Source organism: Podarcis tiliguerta (assembly GCF_965153285.1).
Source record: "Podarcis tiliguerta genome assembly, chromosome: 3".
NCBI classification, from domain to species: Eukaryota; Metazoa; Chordata; class Lepidosauria; order Squamata; family Lacertidae; genus Podarcis; species Podarcis tiliguerta.
In genome coordinates this window covers 64,875,094-64,892,903 of record NC_139536.1, presented here as the reverse complement: position 1 = coordinate 64,892,903, position 17,810 = coordinate 64,875,094, and positions in this window count along the sequence as shown.

Sequence of the window (17,810 nt, the reverse complement as noted above, 5' to 3'; positions counted from 1 at the left end):
GCAGTGTAGATAAGTATTAAATAGCATGAAGCATAAGGAAGACATTTGTTATAAATGTATTTTATTTTTATTTAACAGAATTTGTATAACATATAATTATATAAACCTCTCAGCAGTTTGAATGTAATATAATATATATATATATATATATATATGCAGGTTTTGGTGTCCTCGGGTGTCTTCCCGTGTAAAAGTTGGGGTGTCTAGGCGACGTTTCGACGAGGTCTCACTCGTCATCTTCAGGCTGGTGCTTTCGGCTTCTTGTTACTGGAACAGAGCAGGATCTCAGTGTTTGAGTTCCTATAAATACTGTTGAGGAGGTGTGGTGTATAGCCTCCAATGTTCTGGGCAGAGAGGAGGTTCCCAGGGTAGTGTGCCTTTTCTTCTTTTGTTCCTTAATTACTTGAGGGATATCTTGAGTGATTTCTTGAGTGATTTCCTGAATCCCACTTAGGTGGGTCATTAGGTGTGGATTAGTTGCTAAAGCCTTCGTGTCTTGAACTCTTGAACTTTGTGAAGAGTTTTTCTGAGAAGATGGCTGTACTGCACTTGGTTGTGCTCTGGCTTGGCTTCGTGTATAGGGGCGAGCTGTGGTTTTGTGGCCTGTGCCAGCTAGATCTGTGTAGGGATTGCAGGGGGGTGCAGCATCCGGAGGTGCCACCCTGGTTTGGCTACTGGATGGTGTCTGTAATTTATCTGTGGAGAGGGTCTGGGTTTGGGTCTGACCCAAACCCAGACCCTCTCCACAGATAAATTACAGACACCATCCAGTAGCCAAACCAGGGTGGCACCTCCGGATGCTGCACCCCCCTGCAATCCCTACACAGATCTAGCTGGCACAGGCCACAAAACCACAGCTCGCCCCTATACACGAAGCCAAGCCAGAGCACAACCAAGTGCAGTACAGCCATCTTCTCAGAAAAACTCTTCACAAAGTTCAAGAGTTCAAGACACGAAGGCTTTAGCAACTAATCCACACCTAATGACCCACCTAAGTGGGATTCAGGAAATCACTCAAGAAATCACTCAAGATATCCCTCAAGTAATTAAGGAACAAAAGAAGAAAAGGCACACTACCCTGGGAACCTCCTCTCTGCCCAGAACATTGGAGGCTATACACCACACCTCCTCAACAGTATTTATAGGAACTCAAACACTGAGATCCTGCTCTGTTCCAGTAACAAGAAGCCGAAAGCACCAGCCTGAAGATGACGAGTGAGACCTCGTCGAAACGTCGCCTAGACACCCCAACTTTTACACGGGAAGACACCCGAGGACACCAAAACCTGCATTCCTGTACCCGTGAAAATCTACGAAAGCAAATATATATATATATATATATATATATATATATATTAAAATCATCAATAAAAGTCGAGTCAAAAGGAAGTTGACCTAAAAACATTCAAAATATAAATAAAATCAGTAGTTAAAAATCCGGGGTGGAATTCAATACCACACTATATCAATACTTGTCAACTTTATAGCTTCCTATGAATTAAATGGCCTTCAAGGATCTTCCAGCTCTACAATTTTATACTCCAGGAAAGAGCCTCCATGGAAGCAAAGATATTTACACATAGGGGGATAGTCTGTTCAGGAAAATAGTTAAAATTTAAACACATTTCAACTTAGAGATCATGATGACTAAGGACTAAGTTTAGCTGAAAGCAATGGGACAAATTAGTAATGAATTGTTTTCAATAGAGCTTGGCCATGACTTATTTTAGCTGCATCAGGCTATGTTATCTCAATACTGTGTAAAGTGAGCACTCTTTGTATCCCTAGTGGAGATCTCAGAAGGCTACTAATGATCATACCAAACAAATGTAATGCATGTCACAGAGAGCTCAGCAGTTGTGAAGGCTGCGGATTCTTGTTGACCATCCGCTGTCACCAAGATTCTTCTAAGACAGTCCTTATACAAACAGCAGCAACACTGGCACAGTAAACATTATTTCAGAGTGAAGACTATTATCACAACAATCCTCTTATAAATCTTCTATGGACAGGTGGTAAAGATGGAGCTTTTCCTTTTGATCTGTATGTGATAAGCATTCATCCCTAAAGCAATAGCCACATGAGGTCACTGTTGTTCATATGAGAATTCCAAGTTGAGACCTTGATAGGCAAGTTGACTTTCCCCAGTATGAAATAAACTAATAAAGTCAAGTAGACCATGTAGCAATAAAGGAGATTTCCACTGCTTAAAGTCCTGTTTGCATCTACAAAGGATTAAAATAGGAAGCCAATGGACTAGAAAACAAATGAGAACGTGCAGTTTAACTGTCTTGAAATTATTGTATATATTTCAGGAAAATGTTGTAGAAGTATTATATTCCAATTCTGAATTTCAGTGGTCTAGTTCTCATCATGCTAAACCAAACCATGGCTTAGCATGAATGCATGAGTGTGTGTTCCCAGGAGGATTTCTCTGCTCCCCCCATGCAGTGATTTTGCTGAGCTAACCAAGTTTTGTTCTTAGCTTAAAGCTTGGGATATGTTCAGGACTGCTAAACCACCAGCTCATGTTTAGATGACACACTGAGCCAAGCTATGGATTAGCTGAGTGTGGGGCAGAAGCAAAATGACTGAGAAGGAGTGAAGTAGCTGTGATCTCATCTCTGGGAGCCCACACTCTTGCATGTGTGAACCAAGCCAATAAGCAGAAAATGGATTTGCATAAACTGCTGCCTTCACCTTGGGGCTGTTTGTATAGCCATAGTCATTAGTGTTATTGTGTCATTTGTATGTGTCAACACAGTTGCACCACAGAAAGGAGGCTAAAGAATGAGCCAGCAGCACGAGGGCACTCATGACATGGAAAGCTAGGCTAGCTCTCCAACACTGCTGCTACTATTTCTTTCTTGAACCAAACCAATATATCTGCAGATGTTCAAAAAAATGTTTTGGCTAATTATACACCAAGTCTGTTGTCTTATCTCCTTCCTGCCCACTGGAATTCCAGTCCTTTCTAACTGGTATATCATATGAATTAGGAACGTGACATTTTGAGAACACATCGGTTGCCCTTCACTGCCTTTCACATCAGCTTAAGAAGTCAATTCTAACCTGCTTGACATCTAATTAAGGCACTGCTAATGAGGCTGTAAAAATTGGGGTCTCTAGAGAGCAGCTACTGACATCCCCTGCTCCCTATATCTGAGCAATATATAGCTGTCTGTTTTTGGTCATTTACAGGGATAACATCCCCTGGTGTAACTTCATTCAATGGTAAGTTTTCAAGGGTGTAGCTATCTGTTGCAAGGAAAAAAAAGAACAAAGTAGCGAAGCCAAACAAACTTGTGTTGGATTTGTGGTGGTCTGCACTTTGTATTCAGGCAGAGAGATAATATTTGTGATGTGACTGTTGTAGTTTCAGCACAGCTTGATAGGGCCATATCCAAACAGCGTTCAAAGAAGTGACTATAAACAAATGCATGCTGATGTCATTCTGAAGAATTTCATATGCCTGCAATTTTCTAATTAGGAAAATGAAAGTTATCTAAAAGGCAACATATTGTTCTATGCTAATGGACCATTATGGCATAACTTATTTACTTAACAGAGTTATCTGCTCAAGCTTAAATTCAATTTCAGCAGTTTTGGACACAAAAGCCCCATAGGCTTTTGCAATTTACGTGTCATAAAACCACATCCAAATCCAAGTCACTCTTCGTGTTTTTTTCCACCTCCCTAAAGCTTTGCTAGCAAAGCTCACATATAATGCAGTCTTTAGTAATATATTTAGATAATATAATTTTCCACTCTCGAGGCATTACTGTTGTGGCTATCAGCTCAGAAAACTCACAGCACCAAGAGTCATGTGCCCAGGCGTATGCTCACATGCAATGATGAAACAAGTCAGAACAATTGGCACCTTATTACTCTTGCCTCTTGTATTCTGCTTACTTTTCCGCTGGTTTATTTCTTTGCTTCTTCTTTCACCCTCCCACTTTCTCTTGTTCTTTCCATTTCTGACTATTTCACATCTCCTTTTTTGTTATTCTGTAAGAGTGATCTTTCCCTCCATCAGGAGCTTGGAAATGACAGGGCTGAGAAGCAGGTGATGCAGTTGGCCACAAGCCAGGTGGGAACTTGCCGCAGACAAGAGGTTCCCTAACCCTGATGTAAAGTGCCATTTACACTGATGGGTCTACGTAGGAGTCCTGCTACTCCCACTGCTCTACTACTATTACTAACAGCACCATTCATATGCATAGCTACTCAGAAGCAAGTCTCTTTGAATTTAATTAGTCCCAGAAAAGTGCATACAGGATTGAAGCCTAAGTAAATAATAAAGCTTGGGGAAAAGTTGAATTAAAAATACATTTCTGCAAATCAAACTGAAAGAAGCAATCAAAGATTTGACTGATCTGCTGACCAGAAGGTATAGTACATTCTTTCATTAATGATCATATCCCTCTGTCCTATCCAGCAGGCATTCCCTTTTGTAAAATGCTGAGCCCAAGGCAATGCACTAATTCAACGTCCTGAGTATAACAGAATATTCATCTCACATGTTTCTTAGGGCAATTTAGTTGAGCACCTGGAAAGCTTGTGTAAGGGCTATCCAGCCTTCCTTCTGTGCCACACTTTCCAAGCAAAGGTCCATGCTTTCCATGTACGTGTCTGAGAGGTGTGGTTTTTTAATTTTTGGTCCCAGCGCTTTTCTCAGGAAACCCACTGTTTACTGCTGAATCAGAACAAACAGCAATTTGTAGGCGCTCACTTTAAGGTCCTGACAGTTCCTTTCTAGTCACATCCTTACCAGCCCCACAGCTAACGTCATATATTATGCTGGGCCTGATCAGGCTCATAGGCCAGCAGTTCTCCACCCCTGATATACTGCATCTGAGGGACCAAGATAGGAAACTGGGAAGATACACCTTTTTCACATTTGCAACAGTGACATATCATTGCACTATATGCTACCACTGCCAGAGACTACCTGAGAGCTCTTCAAGGAACAAGGACCCTGCTTTTTATTACACCTCCTAACCCTAGCTGCTATCAGGGCTAGTTGAACACTGCAAATATGAACAGGCAGGCACACAAGTAATTCTGTTCTGCAATCCCTATTTAGCCAGTGGTTACTCTATGGCAACATCCTGCCATCAAAATCTCTACACAGTTCTGCATCAGTGCAAACCTGACAGTCAGCTGCAAACCTACTCATGCTAGTTTGATCCTATTCCCATAAATATCTGTCAGTCTTCCTTCAGTTCAGCAAGAAAAAGCAAGAGGGATGGAGAATGCAGATTGGCCATTAAGAGTTCTTTGAGGTTTCTTTCTGTATACAGTACATGGAATATATATGCTTGGGGTGATGAAGGCTGACTGGTTAATGTACATAACTGTTCACATTCCCCATACTTCATGTAGAATTTGCACATGCCACGAACAGTCCACGAAGAGTGAATTGTGCACATTTCCTGGTCAACATGCATACTCTCCAGCATCTTGACAAATGTGTATACCTCAACAAGTTGTACATTCCCTGAACATTCTGCATAATCTCTAACTGGCCTTTGGACAAAGTGCATATCTGACTGCATTTTGTATATTCTCTGGGCAATGTGCTTACTCTCAAAAAAACAACAACCCTGTAGTTCAGGTCTAGGGTACCTCATTCTCTAATTTATTGTGACTTGTGGTACCCTCTTCTGTCAATCAGTTGAGCAGTGGGGGGAAAAGGGCCTCTTTTCCCTCACTGCCCAGCTATTCCTCATCAATCCATTGAGATCGTATGGTGGGCAGATGATTGTAAGGTTAAACCTTCCTATAATTCTGAAGCTCCCCAGCGCATTTTAGTGGGTGCAACCCCCTTTTTCCTGCTGCATAGGTGTTCCCTGCCAATCGGTTGAGCAGCATGGGGAGGGATGCAGGAGGAAGGACAGTTAAACCAGGGAAACAAAGAGTTAAAGTTCTACCCATGCTGCTCAACTAAGCAGTGGGAGAAGGGTGACAAAAGGCTGCAGTGATGCCTTCCCCCTGCTGCTTTGTTGGTTAGTGGGAAGGAGACCACGCACAACATAAAATTAGACACTGCCTGCAGGAAATTAGGCTACCCACTTCTGAATGAGTGACAGAAACAAAGGGCATGTTTCTTAGGGAGTATTCATACTGTCTAAAAATATACTGCATGCAGGAGATATGCACATTCCTCAAAGCTTATTGCAGATTATGCATAATGACCAGAAAATGTGCATATTTCCTTCTACACAGATACATTATGTGCACATTCTGCATGAAGTATGGTGAATATGTACAATGACCAGTTGTTAAGCACATGAACTCCTCAAGTCCCATTATCCCTAACATATATGCAATGAGAAATACCAGAAGATGGTATGTCATGCCTTAAAAGGTAAAGGGATCCCTGACCATTAGGTCCAGTCGTGACTGACTCTGGCGTTGCAGCACTCATCTTGCTTTATTGGCCAAGGGAGCCGGCGTACAGCTTCTGGGTCATGTGGCCAGCATTACTAAGCCGCTTCTGGCGAACCAGAGCAATGCACGGAAATGCTGTTTACCTTCCCGCCAGAGTGGTACCCATTTATCTACTTGCACTTTTGATGTGCTTTCGAACTGCTAGGTTGGCAGGAGCAGCGACCGAGCAACGGGAGCTCATCCCGTCACGGAGATTCGAACCGCCAACCTTCTGATCGGCAAGTCCTAGGCTCTGTGGTTTAACCCACAGTGCCACCCGCGTCCCATGTCATGCCTTATCAGATATCTATACCTTATGCACTGTGCAGTATGCAACTTTTTCTAAACGTTTTAAGTAATTTTGAAAAGGAGAATAAGTTTGAAGGTGCTCCACCTTCTTTTCCAAATCCCCATTAAAATGTACCCTTCTTATAAGCACCTTGCAATAAAGGCTTTTCTCTAGACTTCCCCCGCTCCCATTGATTAACGTTGTTAAAATAATCCGTTGTTTTTTTACCCAGGAGCAACTTGACACTCAGGCTATGAATGCACACCACACTTTAAAAACACTCCTTTGCCTACAAGAATACTGGGAACTGTAGTTTAGCCATCACACAGCTACTTTCCCCAGCACCCTGAGCACAAATTGGTTTTATCTTTGGGAATTGCCACCATTTAACCCAATTGTGGAACAGTCCGCCTCACAAATTGATCTTACTGCCTCCCACAATGCTCAATGACACTGGAGAGTGCAAAAATTAAATGTAGCACTGGGCTGTTTAGGGTGAATAATTTCTTTATACACAACCCAGTGCCTTCTTGAAATCAGTCCTGAGCTATTTTTATTTCATTATAGCCTTTGAGGGAACTGGCTAAGTAACATTTTATTTCTGCTAACTCTCGATGCTTATTAATTTTTGCCCTCCAGTTGTCATTTGTAGTTTTATTGTTTAATTATAACCCCGTTTAGATACTTCTTCAATGGTATTATTACAGGAGCTGCCTTGGGGACTCTCTGTGGGCTGAAACAAAGATTTCAAAAATAAATAAATGACATATTTTAGTATCAGATTATAAATTCCGTTTATACCCCACTGTCAGGGTTTGCTAAATACAAATATATTTGCTAGTGAGGTGAGAAGCTCCTACACCTGTTGACATCCTCTTCCATGTGCAAGCTGGCAGGGCAGCCATTCATGCCTATGATGGGATGGCGTTAACCTTCTTGTGGGCTTCCAACATGATTAGTTGGAATTCTTTGATTAAAGGAGATTATTACGTTTGATCATTATCCATTTAATTCTGTTAGTGGGGAAGCTGTCCTGTATTATTATTATTCTGAATTTCTGATTAATGGTCAGTTCTCCAAGATAAATGTCAATTATGCCAATATTCTAGTTCTCTTGGTATTTGTCTCTCACCTCTCTTCACTGGTGTATGCAGGCTTAAATTTAGCAAATATTGTGGTTTCATTAGTACCCCAATCTTCTACTCTCACTTCTATATTGTTAATGAGGGTGTTAAAGAAGATTGACCTATCACTGACTCCAGTGCCACTTCATCATTTTAATTTATCATTACCCTTTGTTTGCAGTAATTAAGCTGGATTTCAAGCCATGTGACATATTCATTATTTTCAGATCTACACCAATTTGAATTAACTTGGGCAAGATTTTGTTAAAGGGTTACTCTAATGCATCACATAAATCAAAATATGCATCTATCACATTACTTACACCCAATATTTCTGTAATTATCAGGTTTGTTCAGGAGAGCCACTTTTAAAGTCACGCTGTCTGAAAAACAACATACACTATAAATAAACATGTGATCATTTGTGGAAAAATTTATAGGCTCATAAGAACATTAAACAGGACATACTTTCCCATTCATGGAGCTTAGGGTGAGAAAAGAAGGTTTTCAAAAATCCAATTAGTTAAATGTATTTTTGAGGAAGTATTGGAAGACTTCTAGCTGAATATATAAATAATGATCGGATATGAAAACTCTCATTGTATCCGAAATATTAAAATAGAGAAAAACAATTCAAAATATAATTGCCACTTAGATTTAAGGCATTTACTTCTAATTTACAGCATTAGCAAATTTCAAAGTGATTTGGGACTTTATGAAGATTTTAAAATAGTTGCCCAAAAACGTCTTACATAAAATGAAACTGATGGGGGATAACCATATGTCTGTCTCTGTCCCCAAACATTGAAATGTGTGATTTGGACCATTAAACCCCACTCTCAATGAGTTATTCATGAATTTACCAGCATCAAACATATTAAATGTAAATAATTAGCACAATGCAAGGCTCTTTGTATGTTCTTATGACTAGCTTAAATTAGAAGTAAAGAATTCATCAATCCCAAAAGATCAGGAAGGATTCCACCACACAAGCAACAGCTCAGACCTGGGTAGACCACCTCATTTGAGCTTTAGAGCTGAGAGTGATATGCCTGAGCCTGTAATTCTGTACTCAAGGGCCTGGGTGTAAGTCCCATTGAACTAAGAAAATGCTTACAGGATTGCATTGTTAATAGGTCACAAGAATATGAAAGCTTGCTATTAATTTGGCAGCTGCATTGTCTTTTTTGAAATGTCAGAGATGAAATAACATTGCATCTCTCTCTGCTTTCCCTGAGACACTCTAGATTTTTACATCATGTTAAAATGATGCATGTGCTATAAGAAATGGGCTTGAAGACAACTAATGACTAAAGGCACTTTCTATGGCAGCTGAAAAAAATGTTCCGCTTTATTGGAAAATAATGATCATGTCTAACAACAAAATATTATACCACTGCATTATTTACAAAGCTTTGAGAAGACATATTAGAATACTCATTACTAAGGAAGCTTCTGTGTCTCTTTCTCAACAGTTTGCAAATTTAAATACTCCATGGGATAAATATATACAGTATTTGTAATACTGTTTTGTCATCTACCCGGCAGGTGGCAAGCTGCAGTATCAGTTTATAAAAAAACCCCCTGTTATTTTTATGATATAAATCCCACTACTCAATTTTTGATATAGTTTTTCTTTCTAGGACTTGTGTCTGTATTTTGAGATCAATCTAGCCTTGTTTGATTAAACCCTAATCCCAAAGTCAGAACAACAAATCAGCAAATTGCTCACCAGGTGGTGGAGATGTATATATAATAGCTATGTAGGTTGTTTGGGTACCTCTGTGTTCCCAAATTCATTCTTTGCTTCTTTGCTCCCTTGGTCCCTGTGTTGGTTACTGGACATGCAGATATGTCTGAGGGGATGGATATCACTGATGCCTCCCTAAAGAAAGAGGTAGCAGGTACAAGGATTAAGGGACCTTTGTGAGCTCTCTCCAGGTTAAAATATTCAGGTTACCTAACCACATTCCCCCCTTCTCTCTCATTGTAGATTGTACTTTTCTGACCTATGTCAACAAAGACATTCAGTAACAGGAGGAGAGAGTAAAATAGACCTGCATGCAAATAGACCTACAGAAAATTGGAACATGGTTTTATTTATAATAACATCAGATGCTGGGAATTTGCAAAGCACTTCAGAATATCATTTATTTATTTATTTATTTATTTAAAATATTTTGATACCACTCAGGGTGGTTTACAACACACAACAAAAACACACAATTAAATTTCAAGAAATGCAGTAAAAACAGCTGGACACGGTCCATGGTCAGTTCTCAATAGCATTTCTATCAATGACTAGAAATGACCTGAGCAAACAAATATGTTTTCAGGAGGTGCTATAAACTCAGGAGCTTTGGTGCTTGTCTCAAGCTATGTGCCTCCAGCACATTCAGGAATCCCTGGGATGCCAGTAAGTCCTGGGGGCTGATCATCTTAATGTGGGTCCCACAACTCTACCGGAAAGACTACTGCTGTAAGACCAAACTTCAGCAGAAAATATTCTGACCATGCCGAGCCACTCACTATCTCCATACCATGCTTCTTGCACTCTAAGGGAAGTACTAAATTGAGGTTATGTCCTGTTCTATGTGTATAGGCCATGAAGCCCTGGATCAGCCCATTTGAGGCCTAAATGGACCACTGCAATTTCCTCCAGCCTCCCCAAGCTTAATTAGTGCTGCATGGAGGCACAGCTGTGTTGTGTGAACTCCATCCAGCTCGCCATCCAGGTATCCATAATATATACCTGATCAGCTACCTCAAATCTTGAATGACTGAGACCTTACTGAAAACTGATTTGGCAAAAAATAACAGTGCCACCAGACTGAAAAACAAAAGAGCAACCCAGCACCTGAAGAATGGAGGAGCATTTCATATTCACTACCTCAATAATTCTGACAACAGCTCTGTGAGATGTTTTTGTTTTGTTTTTTGCATACAATTCTACTATGCAAAAATATCTCACAAAAGACTAATTAAATGGTTAAACTACAAAAAACAGTCCTTTCATATAAAATTGCCAGCTTCGTTCTCCATGTGGTATATTCCTTAAAAGATGAAAAGAAAGAATGCAGAACCAATTGAAAATGTAAGTATGATATTAAGTTTCAGTGCATAGCCCAAAGCCCAGTAAATGGTGAGTAAACAATGAAGCCTGAGGTCTTTCTTTTCCTCTGAACATTTTTGAGTCACACTGATTCTTTCCATCTGTAGTTTGCATTTTCTGAAATAAAAAGCGTATTTTACTGCTGGGCTCCACCTATATAAACTGTGGTTCCTTCTTCTATCTGTGGTTGCTTAGCTGTTCTAACTAGTGTGTAGTTGAAAGGGTGTCATCTTTGTCCACTTTATACTTCCTCTGCCATGGGGCAGGGGAGAGGGAGACTAGCAGTGCCTGTCTGGCAAATAGTACTGAATTCACCAAAGAAAGGCATCTCAGAAAATATGCCCACAGTTACAGGAAAACAGATAAATGAAGCATCACAATCTAAAATGTTAAGAATGCATCACGCTCATCTTCTGCTATCCAAGGATGAATTCACACAACAAAGTAATTTATTTTATCCATCAGCTTGCAGAGAGAACATGATTCTGAGGCTTCCTTTTGTATTGAAGCCTGGAAATTCAATAAGATTCAATTGCACTGGCTCTCAACAAAGGACAATGAAAAGAAAACATGCTGCAGCAGGGGGAAATGTCATATACCTCTCAGGAATGCCTACTCCTTCCCATTCCTAGACTAGAAGATAGGTGAATTATCCCTGGCTTCCTCCCCTCCACATTGTGAAATACTTTGGTTTATATCTGAGCCAAACTGAACTCTGGAAACAAGTCATGTCCTCCAGTGAGTCCCACTCCACCCATCAACCCCTCCCTCATGCCTCCATAGCCCATTTATTTGCTTTTTGCTTGTTTGAAAGCATGAATTAAACTGTTTAACATTTTGTACATCTCTTAAGTGGTGCACAGTCTAAAAGCAAACACTGCCATTAAAACAAGAAATGCAACCTAAAACCAATTAAACAACAGCATGAAAACATATAAAAACAAACCGGCAATGCACTTGGGTCATTGAAATACATAAAATGGGTTCCAGTCTTGTGGGTGAGGGAAAACCTGGTGGAAATGATAAGTCTTTACAGGGCTAGCTAGCACAGCAGCGCTCTGGAGCAAGTGGAGACAAAAGCCCTTGGTAGACTTTGGGAAATGGAGTTTTTCCACGGACTACTACACTGGCAGTATTGATTGAGGGATCTACATCTTACCAGGTGGGGTGGGGAGCCTGGTGGCAGAGAGGAGAGTGAGGAAATGCCTCCATTCCTCCCCTGCACTGGCTTGCAGCTAGAGTGGCACTGCTACAACCAGAAAGGAAGGGAGTTGAGGCAGTGGTGGAGCTTCATGCTCCAGCACAGGGGGCAGAGAGCAGGCGGGGGTGTGGCTGATGCACATCCTGGGGGCACCTGCCTGGGAGCACCTGGGAGCTTTGCTTTCCTGCTGCCCATGTGTTTTGCTGGCATGTGAAAAGGCTCCACATCAACTCAAGTGCAGAGCTCTTTCCCAAGTCAGCTGAATATGGGGGCAGGGAGCTGTGCGTGTCAGTCTCCCACTCAGGCATTTTATTGTTACTGAGTGAGGAAGTCATCTGGACATGCACTCCCCCTCCTGTGGCATCAGGTAATCAAGCTAAAACGTCTCTGTGTGAAGTCGAATCTGCTTGAAAGCAACTTGGGGTGTTTGAGTAGCAGCATCTAAACCCAAAACAGCCTTTCCAATGGCATCTATAAGGCCTGTTGGTTAGCTGCCTTCCAACAGCATGCTATGTTATTTTAATTTTCAAAAGACTGCTTTTTAACTGAATTGATATTTCACATGTTGCCTTTCGATTATGCCATTTTTAGTTACTATTATTTATTTTGTTGGCCAGTATGTGTTATTTTATGGGGAAAGTGATCCATGGTTGCTGCAAACAAAATAGAAATTGCAGGCACCTTGGTATGCAACTTATAATGAACCAGGCAAACCTTAACAAATAACGATTACTGTAGAGTTGGTTTTCCAACACAGTCTCTGCCTCGAGACATCATGTTTGCCAAAAGATTAGGAACAGTCAGACACAAGCAGAGCTATGGAGCCACTGCATGCTAATCAGGAAATGGGCCCTTGATGTTGTGATGACCAGAAGCTGTTGCCAGGGACAGGTGTAGTATCTCAACATTTTGAATGTTACAAGGAGCCAGAAGCTAGCACAGAGTAAGATGGACCATCTGGTGCTATTTGGTAGCTTAGTTCCCACACTGAATTCCATTTATCCATATAAATGCAAGTGATTATATTTTTATTTTCTTTTTAGAAATCTACATATAAAGACACTTAACCAAAGGACACTTAAAGATGCTGGCAATATCAGAACTTTCAGTGGCCAATGCTTCAATCTATGATGTACTTTCCCATGTCATACATTTTATTTGATAATTGGCAAGAATAATAGATAGCTAGCCTTTTATATCCTGAAGAGTGCTTCTAATATATCCATTGGCATCCTTTTAAGATGGCTAACTTCCCCTAGAGGGTCAAGATAGATCATCAATTTTTGACAGCAAGATGGTAAAGCTTTTAAGCATTTTCTTTCACAGAGTGCTTAGATCAGGAAAAACTGGGGAACATTTAGCCCTGAGAATGGAAAGGGGAAAATATATGTCAGATTCAAAATGACAGGAAAAATAGAAGCACCCAAAATTTATTTATTTTTTTCCAGATATATCTGTTAAAATGTTAATAGCAAACTAGCTAATTTGCACTAGGGCTTCATCCCATTTTTAGTGGTCTGGCTCAACCATAGAGTGAGTATAGCAATGATGAAAGCAATACCTCTGGGCTTGTTCAGAATGCCTGCCTCTAATCACGCAACTAAAGTTCAGGCAAATGGGTTACAGGGCAGGGGTATAATTTTTAATATTAGCCTTTCCAAGCAATGTGCATAATTATTCATTTGTTGCAGGGGTACTAGACATTTAGGGTAGCACTTCTGCTGCAGGGATATCAAATTTTCTAAGCACTGAAGTCACAAAAAGTTGTTACTTGAAAATGCAGTCCTTGCCCTAGATTATCAGGTCTGCTGTGATTGGGAGTGATGTGTGGAATGCAGGTGCACGGGTATCACAAGTCCCTTATAAATAGATGCTTCAGAGAGAAAAGCAGCAGGCAGCAGGTGTAGCAGGTGTAGGATTGGCCCATTACAGGACCTTGGACAGTTCCTTTATCACACAAAGAGAGCACAAGAGAGTTGCTATATGCATACAGAGAAGTTCTGACTAGATTTCTTCTGGCTATGTCACTGTGTGTGCTGGTGTTTGAGCTGTTTGGAAAAGAGAGGTAGCAAAAGGCCCCAAAACAGCATGCGTTAAAACTGCTCCAGGGAAATGTGCTGCAGAACCTTGACAGAACCTTGTTCAAAACTCTGACACCCAGGAAACTTGAGGTTATGGTGAGGTAGAATAGAAATTATAAAATAAACCAACCGTCATATATGCAATTGGCATTAGGCTGCATTTGACACTGTAAAGGAGGATTTGTATTTGTTTGGTTTTTTTAAAAAAGCAAGATGTCTTCATGGAGTTTTAGCTAGTTAGAAGAGAAGCAACAATTGTCATGGCATCATTGCTTTCAAATCACCATTCATTTAGCTTCAGTACAGGAAAATAATTCACAATACTATTGGACTGTAGGAACAGTCTCAGGATAAAATTCTGTGCACAGTTCCATGGAAATAAGTGACACTGAACATAGCAGGAATTTATTCTGAGTGAAAATGCACAGGGTCGAGTTTTCTCATTTTGCTAGGCTAAACAAGTAATTCACTAGTTGGTGACAGATTACTTGACACGTCTAATCAATTTCTCTACTAATTGCCACTACCTTGACCACATGGCATACTTTTTGCTGTTTTTATGACTGCTTTCCCAGCTTCTTCACGTCCTACCTTTCTGCAGGTATCAGCATAGTTCCTCATTACTATTTGTTTTTGCTTCAAGTAAATATATATTTACTAGGCGTTCGGGCTTGTTCTGCCACTCATACGTGGATTATGTGAATATTCTGCTCCAATATCTCTCAAGTTATTTTACTGTGGGGTTTGCTAGGCACCAACACAGCTCCCACAGTTTCTCTTGTAGCACTCAAGTTCCTATCTTTAGTGCTCACCAGAAAATTCAGGCTACTATCTCTATTCACGACTGAATTAATTTAAAGCCCTCATAATTAAGTTCACTATATCTGCTGAAAACATTTCCCCCATTGCTCATGAGGTGCAGCCTTGCCCTGGCAGGAATCCTGTGTTAAGGAAGTTCAGATTGTGGCCCCAGGAACTGAATGTCTCTTGTCAACACTGTTTATGTGGCCAGTAATTCACCTTAAGCATTCTTCTCTGTTTGTAGCCATCTACTTTTTGAGGAACAATGACAAGAGCCCCACCTGAGTCCCATGGTCCTTTATTTTCCTCCCCAGAGCATAGAGCAGCAGGCAAAAATGTTTCTCTAGAACCAAGCCTTTGGCGATTGAACATTCTATGGTCTTTCAAATGGGGTTGCGAGAGGGAGGTTTTTGGTTTGTTTCTGTTTTGCTTGCTTGATGACACTGAAATAGCTCAGTCAGTAGTGCATGAGACTCTTAAGCACAGGGTAATGGGTTTGAGCCCCATGTTGGGCTAAAGATTCTTGCATTGCGGGGGGGGGGGGGGGGGAGGTTGGCTTAGAAGGCCCTAGTGGTCCCTTCCAACTCTAGCTCCTAGCTCCTAATACTGCACACTTATGTCCCATACATGAGTAATGTTTGAACAGGGATTAAATGTAGGTATGCATCTCAAAGTCACCAATCCAAATGCTTCCCAGAATGGTAATGGATAGATTTGTGTTGATGACATTACTGCAATGGAGATTATCAGTTTCCTTTTCCAGTGTTGGTCCTGCTGCCCCTTCCCTCTCTCTACCTGCTCCACCTGTTGCAACATGGACTGGGCAGGAGGCAGGTAGCCTCCTTCTTAGGGGCTTGTGGTTAGCAAGGTTCCTGAACATCACCTTGCCATAGAGCAGGACCAAAAGGGTTGGTTCTTGGTAATCCCTGGCAGTCCATCAGAAATTCTAACTATGCATAGGATCAGGCTGTTGGACACTACTTGGAATCTAGAACCTTGATGACGTCTACAGATTTACTGTTCACTCAACTAATGGAAAAAAAATATTTTTTTTTTTTTAAAAAAACTGGGTTTACATCAAGAAAGTAAATTTCTGCTAGTTGATGCCTGACTGGTTAAACAATCTTTTAAGCTGTAAAGGGAACAGGTAAATTGCTTCATTTTTGTATTGCTGTCATGTCAGAAAATCGTTGGCATGGATGCACTGAATTCGCTCATATATATCTTGAGTAATAGGTAGACCCATATTTCAAATTAACAAACAGAATGCCTATTCTGCAAGTATATGCTTTCTAATTTGAAATAATAATATTCATCTATGTTTCTGTGGTGTATTAAGCCTTTCAAGGAGTAGCCCAGACACATTTCAAGGACTGCATCTCCCTTTCAGAACCTCGCCAACCGTTAAGGATTCAGAAGTCATGCCTCCCAATCCTTTGTGCTGCATCAAACCCAAAAAAAGTCTATCAAAGGAAAGGAGAGACAGCGAACACCCACCCTCTGGCTAGAAGATTGAGAAGACAGTACCCTTCTCACCCAGCACAAACTCCATTAGAACTACCAGTTGTCCTCTTGATTACTGCAATCACAATTTCTGGATGTTTGGGAGCTCTTCATAGTTCATTGGTGGGACACTACTTGAGTTAACAGAGCTCCCTCTGTCCCTCTGTGTGGTTAAAGCATGTATTTTCTCCCTCCTAACATTACTACACCTGTGCTAGGTGTAGTTCCCCACTGATCAATGTGCAGGGGTGGGGTGGGGAGTGGGTTTAGTATCCTGTCTATCAGCAAGACATCTACGCTAGCAGGAGTTTTTGTGGATGTACTCCAGCACTGTAAATGTCATCTGGCTTCCTTTAGTCCTCTATCTGTAATTGTAACTCTCTTTGAATTTTAGGATAGAGTAAACTGCATTTTGAAAAATGATAATGAAACCCACAATCCACCCACCATCAAACATTTTTGCAATTTATCAGCCAAATGTGACCATCTGGATTACTATATCAATCCACTCATGATAAAGAGCCAGTGTTAGAAACTGAGATATGAAAGCTAGGAGCTAACTAGCACCTTAAACCTAGGTTGTGGGCGCAACAACGGAATGTCTAGGCACACTTTTTTATAACAAGAATACAAAGCCGTAAGTGAATGAACTGCAGCTAAAATCTTATATTCATTTTTCGCATGGTCTAGTCCTCCTCTGAAGACTTCAAAAAACAAAGCCATGCTTCCCCTGCCCACCTAATATTCTTAAGAAGGTCTCTTCTCCAGTCTTCAGAGAGTGGCTGGAAGTGGGGAGGCAGAAAAAGGTCCTTCTTTCCTTCTACTCTGCAGTTTTAATCTGAAACCTTAGGTGCAGCACTGTGCCCAGAGTTCAGAAACTGCTTGTGCTAATGGAATTCCCTGTCGCAAAATGCGCCTAGAACAATGGGAGTTTCGAATGCCGAATAGAGGATTTCTGTTGGTGACTGTTTCCCATAGAAGGTGGGTGAACTGAGCAACAAATCTGTTTTCTTTCACATTACTGGCTAAGTAGTTAAGGCATCAATGATGTTGAAGAGCACAAAAGGTCTCCAGCATGTTTGCAGTTGTCAGAACCAAAGAGGTACCATATGTTGATTTAACTGTTGGAATTTTAGTAAGCCACTTCCTACAAACAGAAGTCAAGAAAACTCCACTTTGCAGCTTGTTTTGTCACCAGGTTAAACTCCTTTCATAAGGCGTGTTTTTTTATCCCCCCCCCCAACCAATTGATGAGTGATTTAATGAG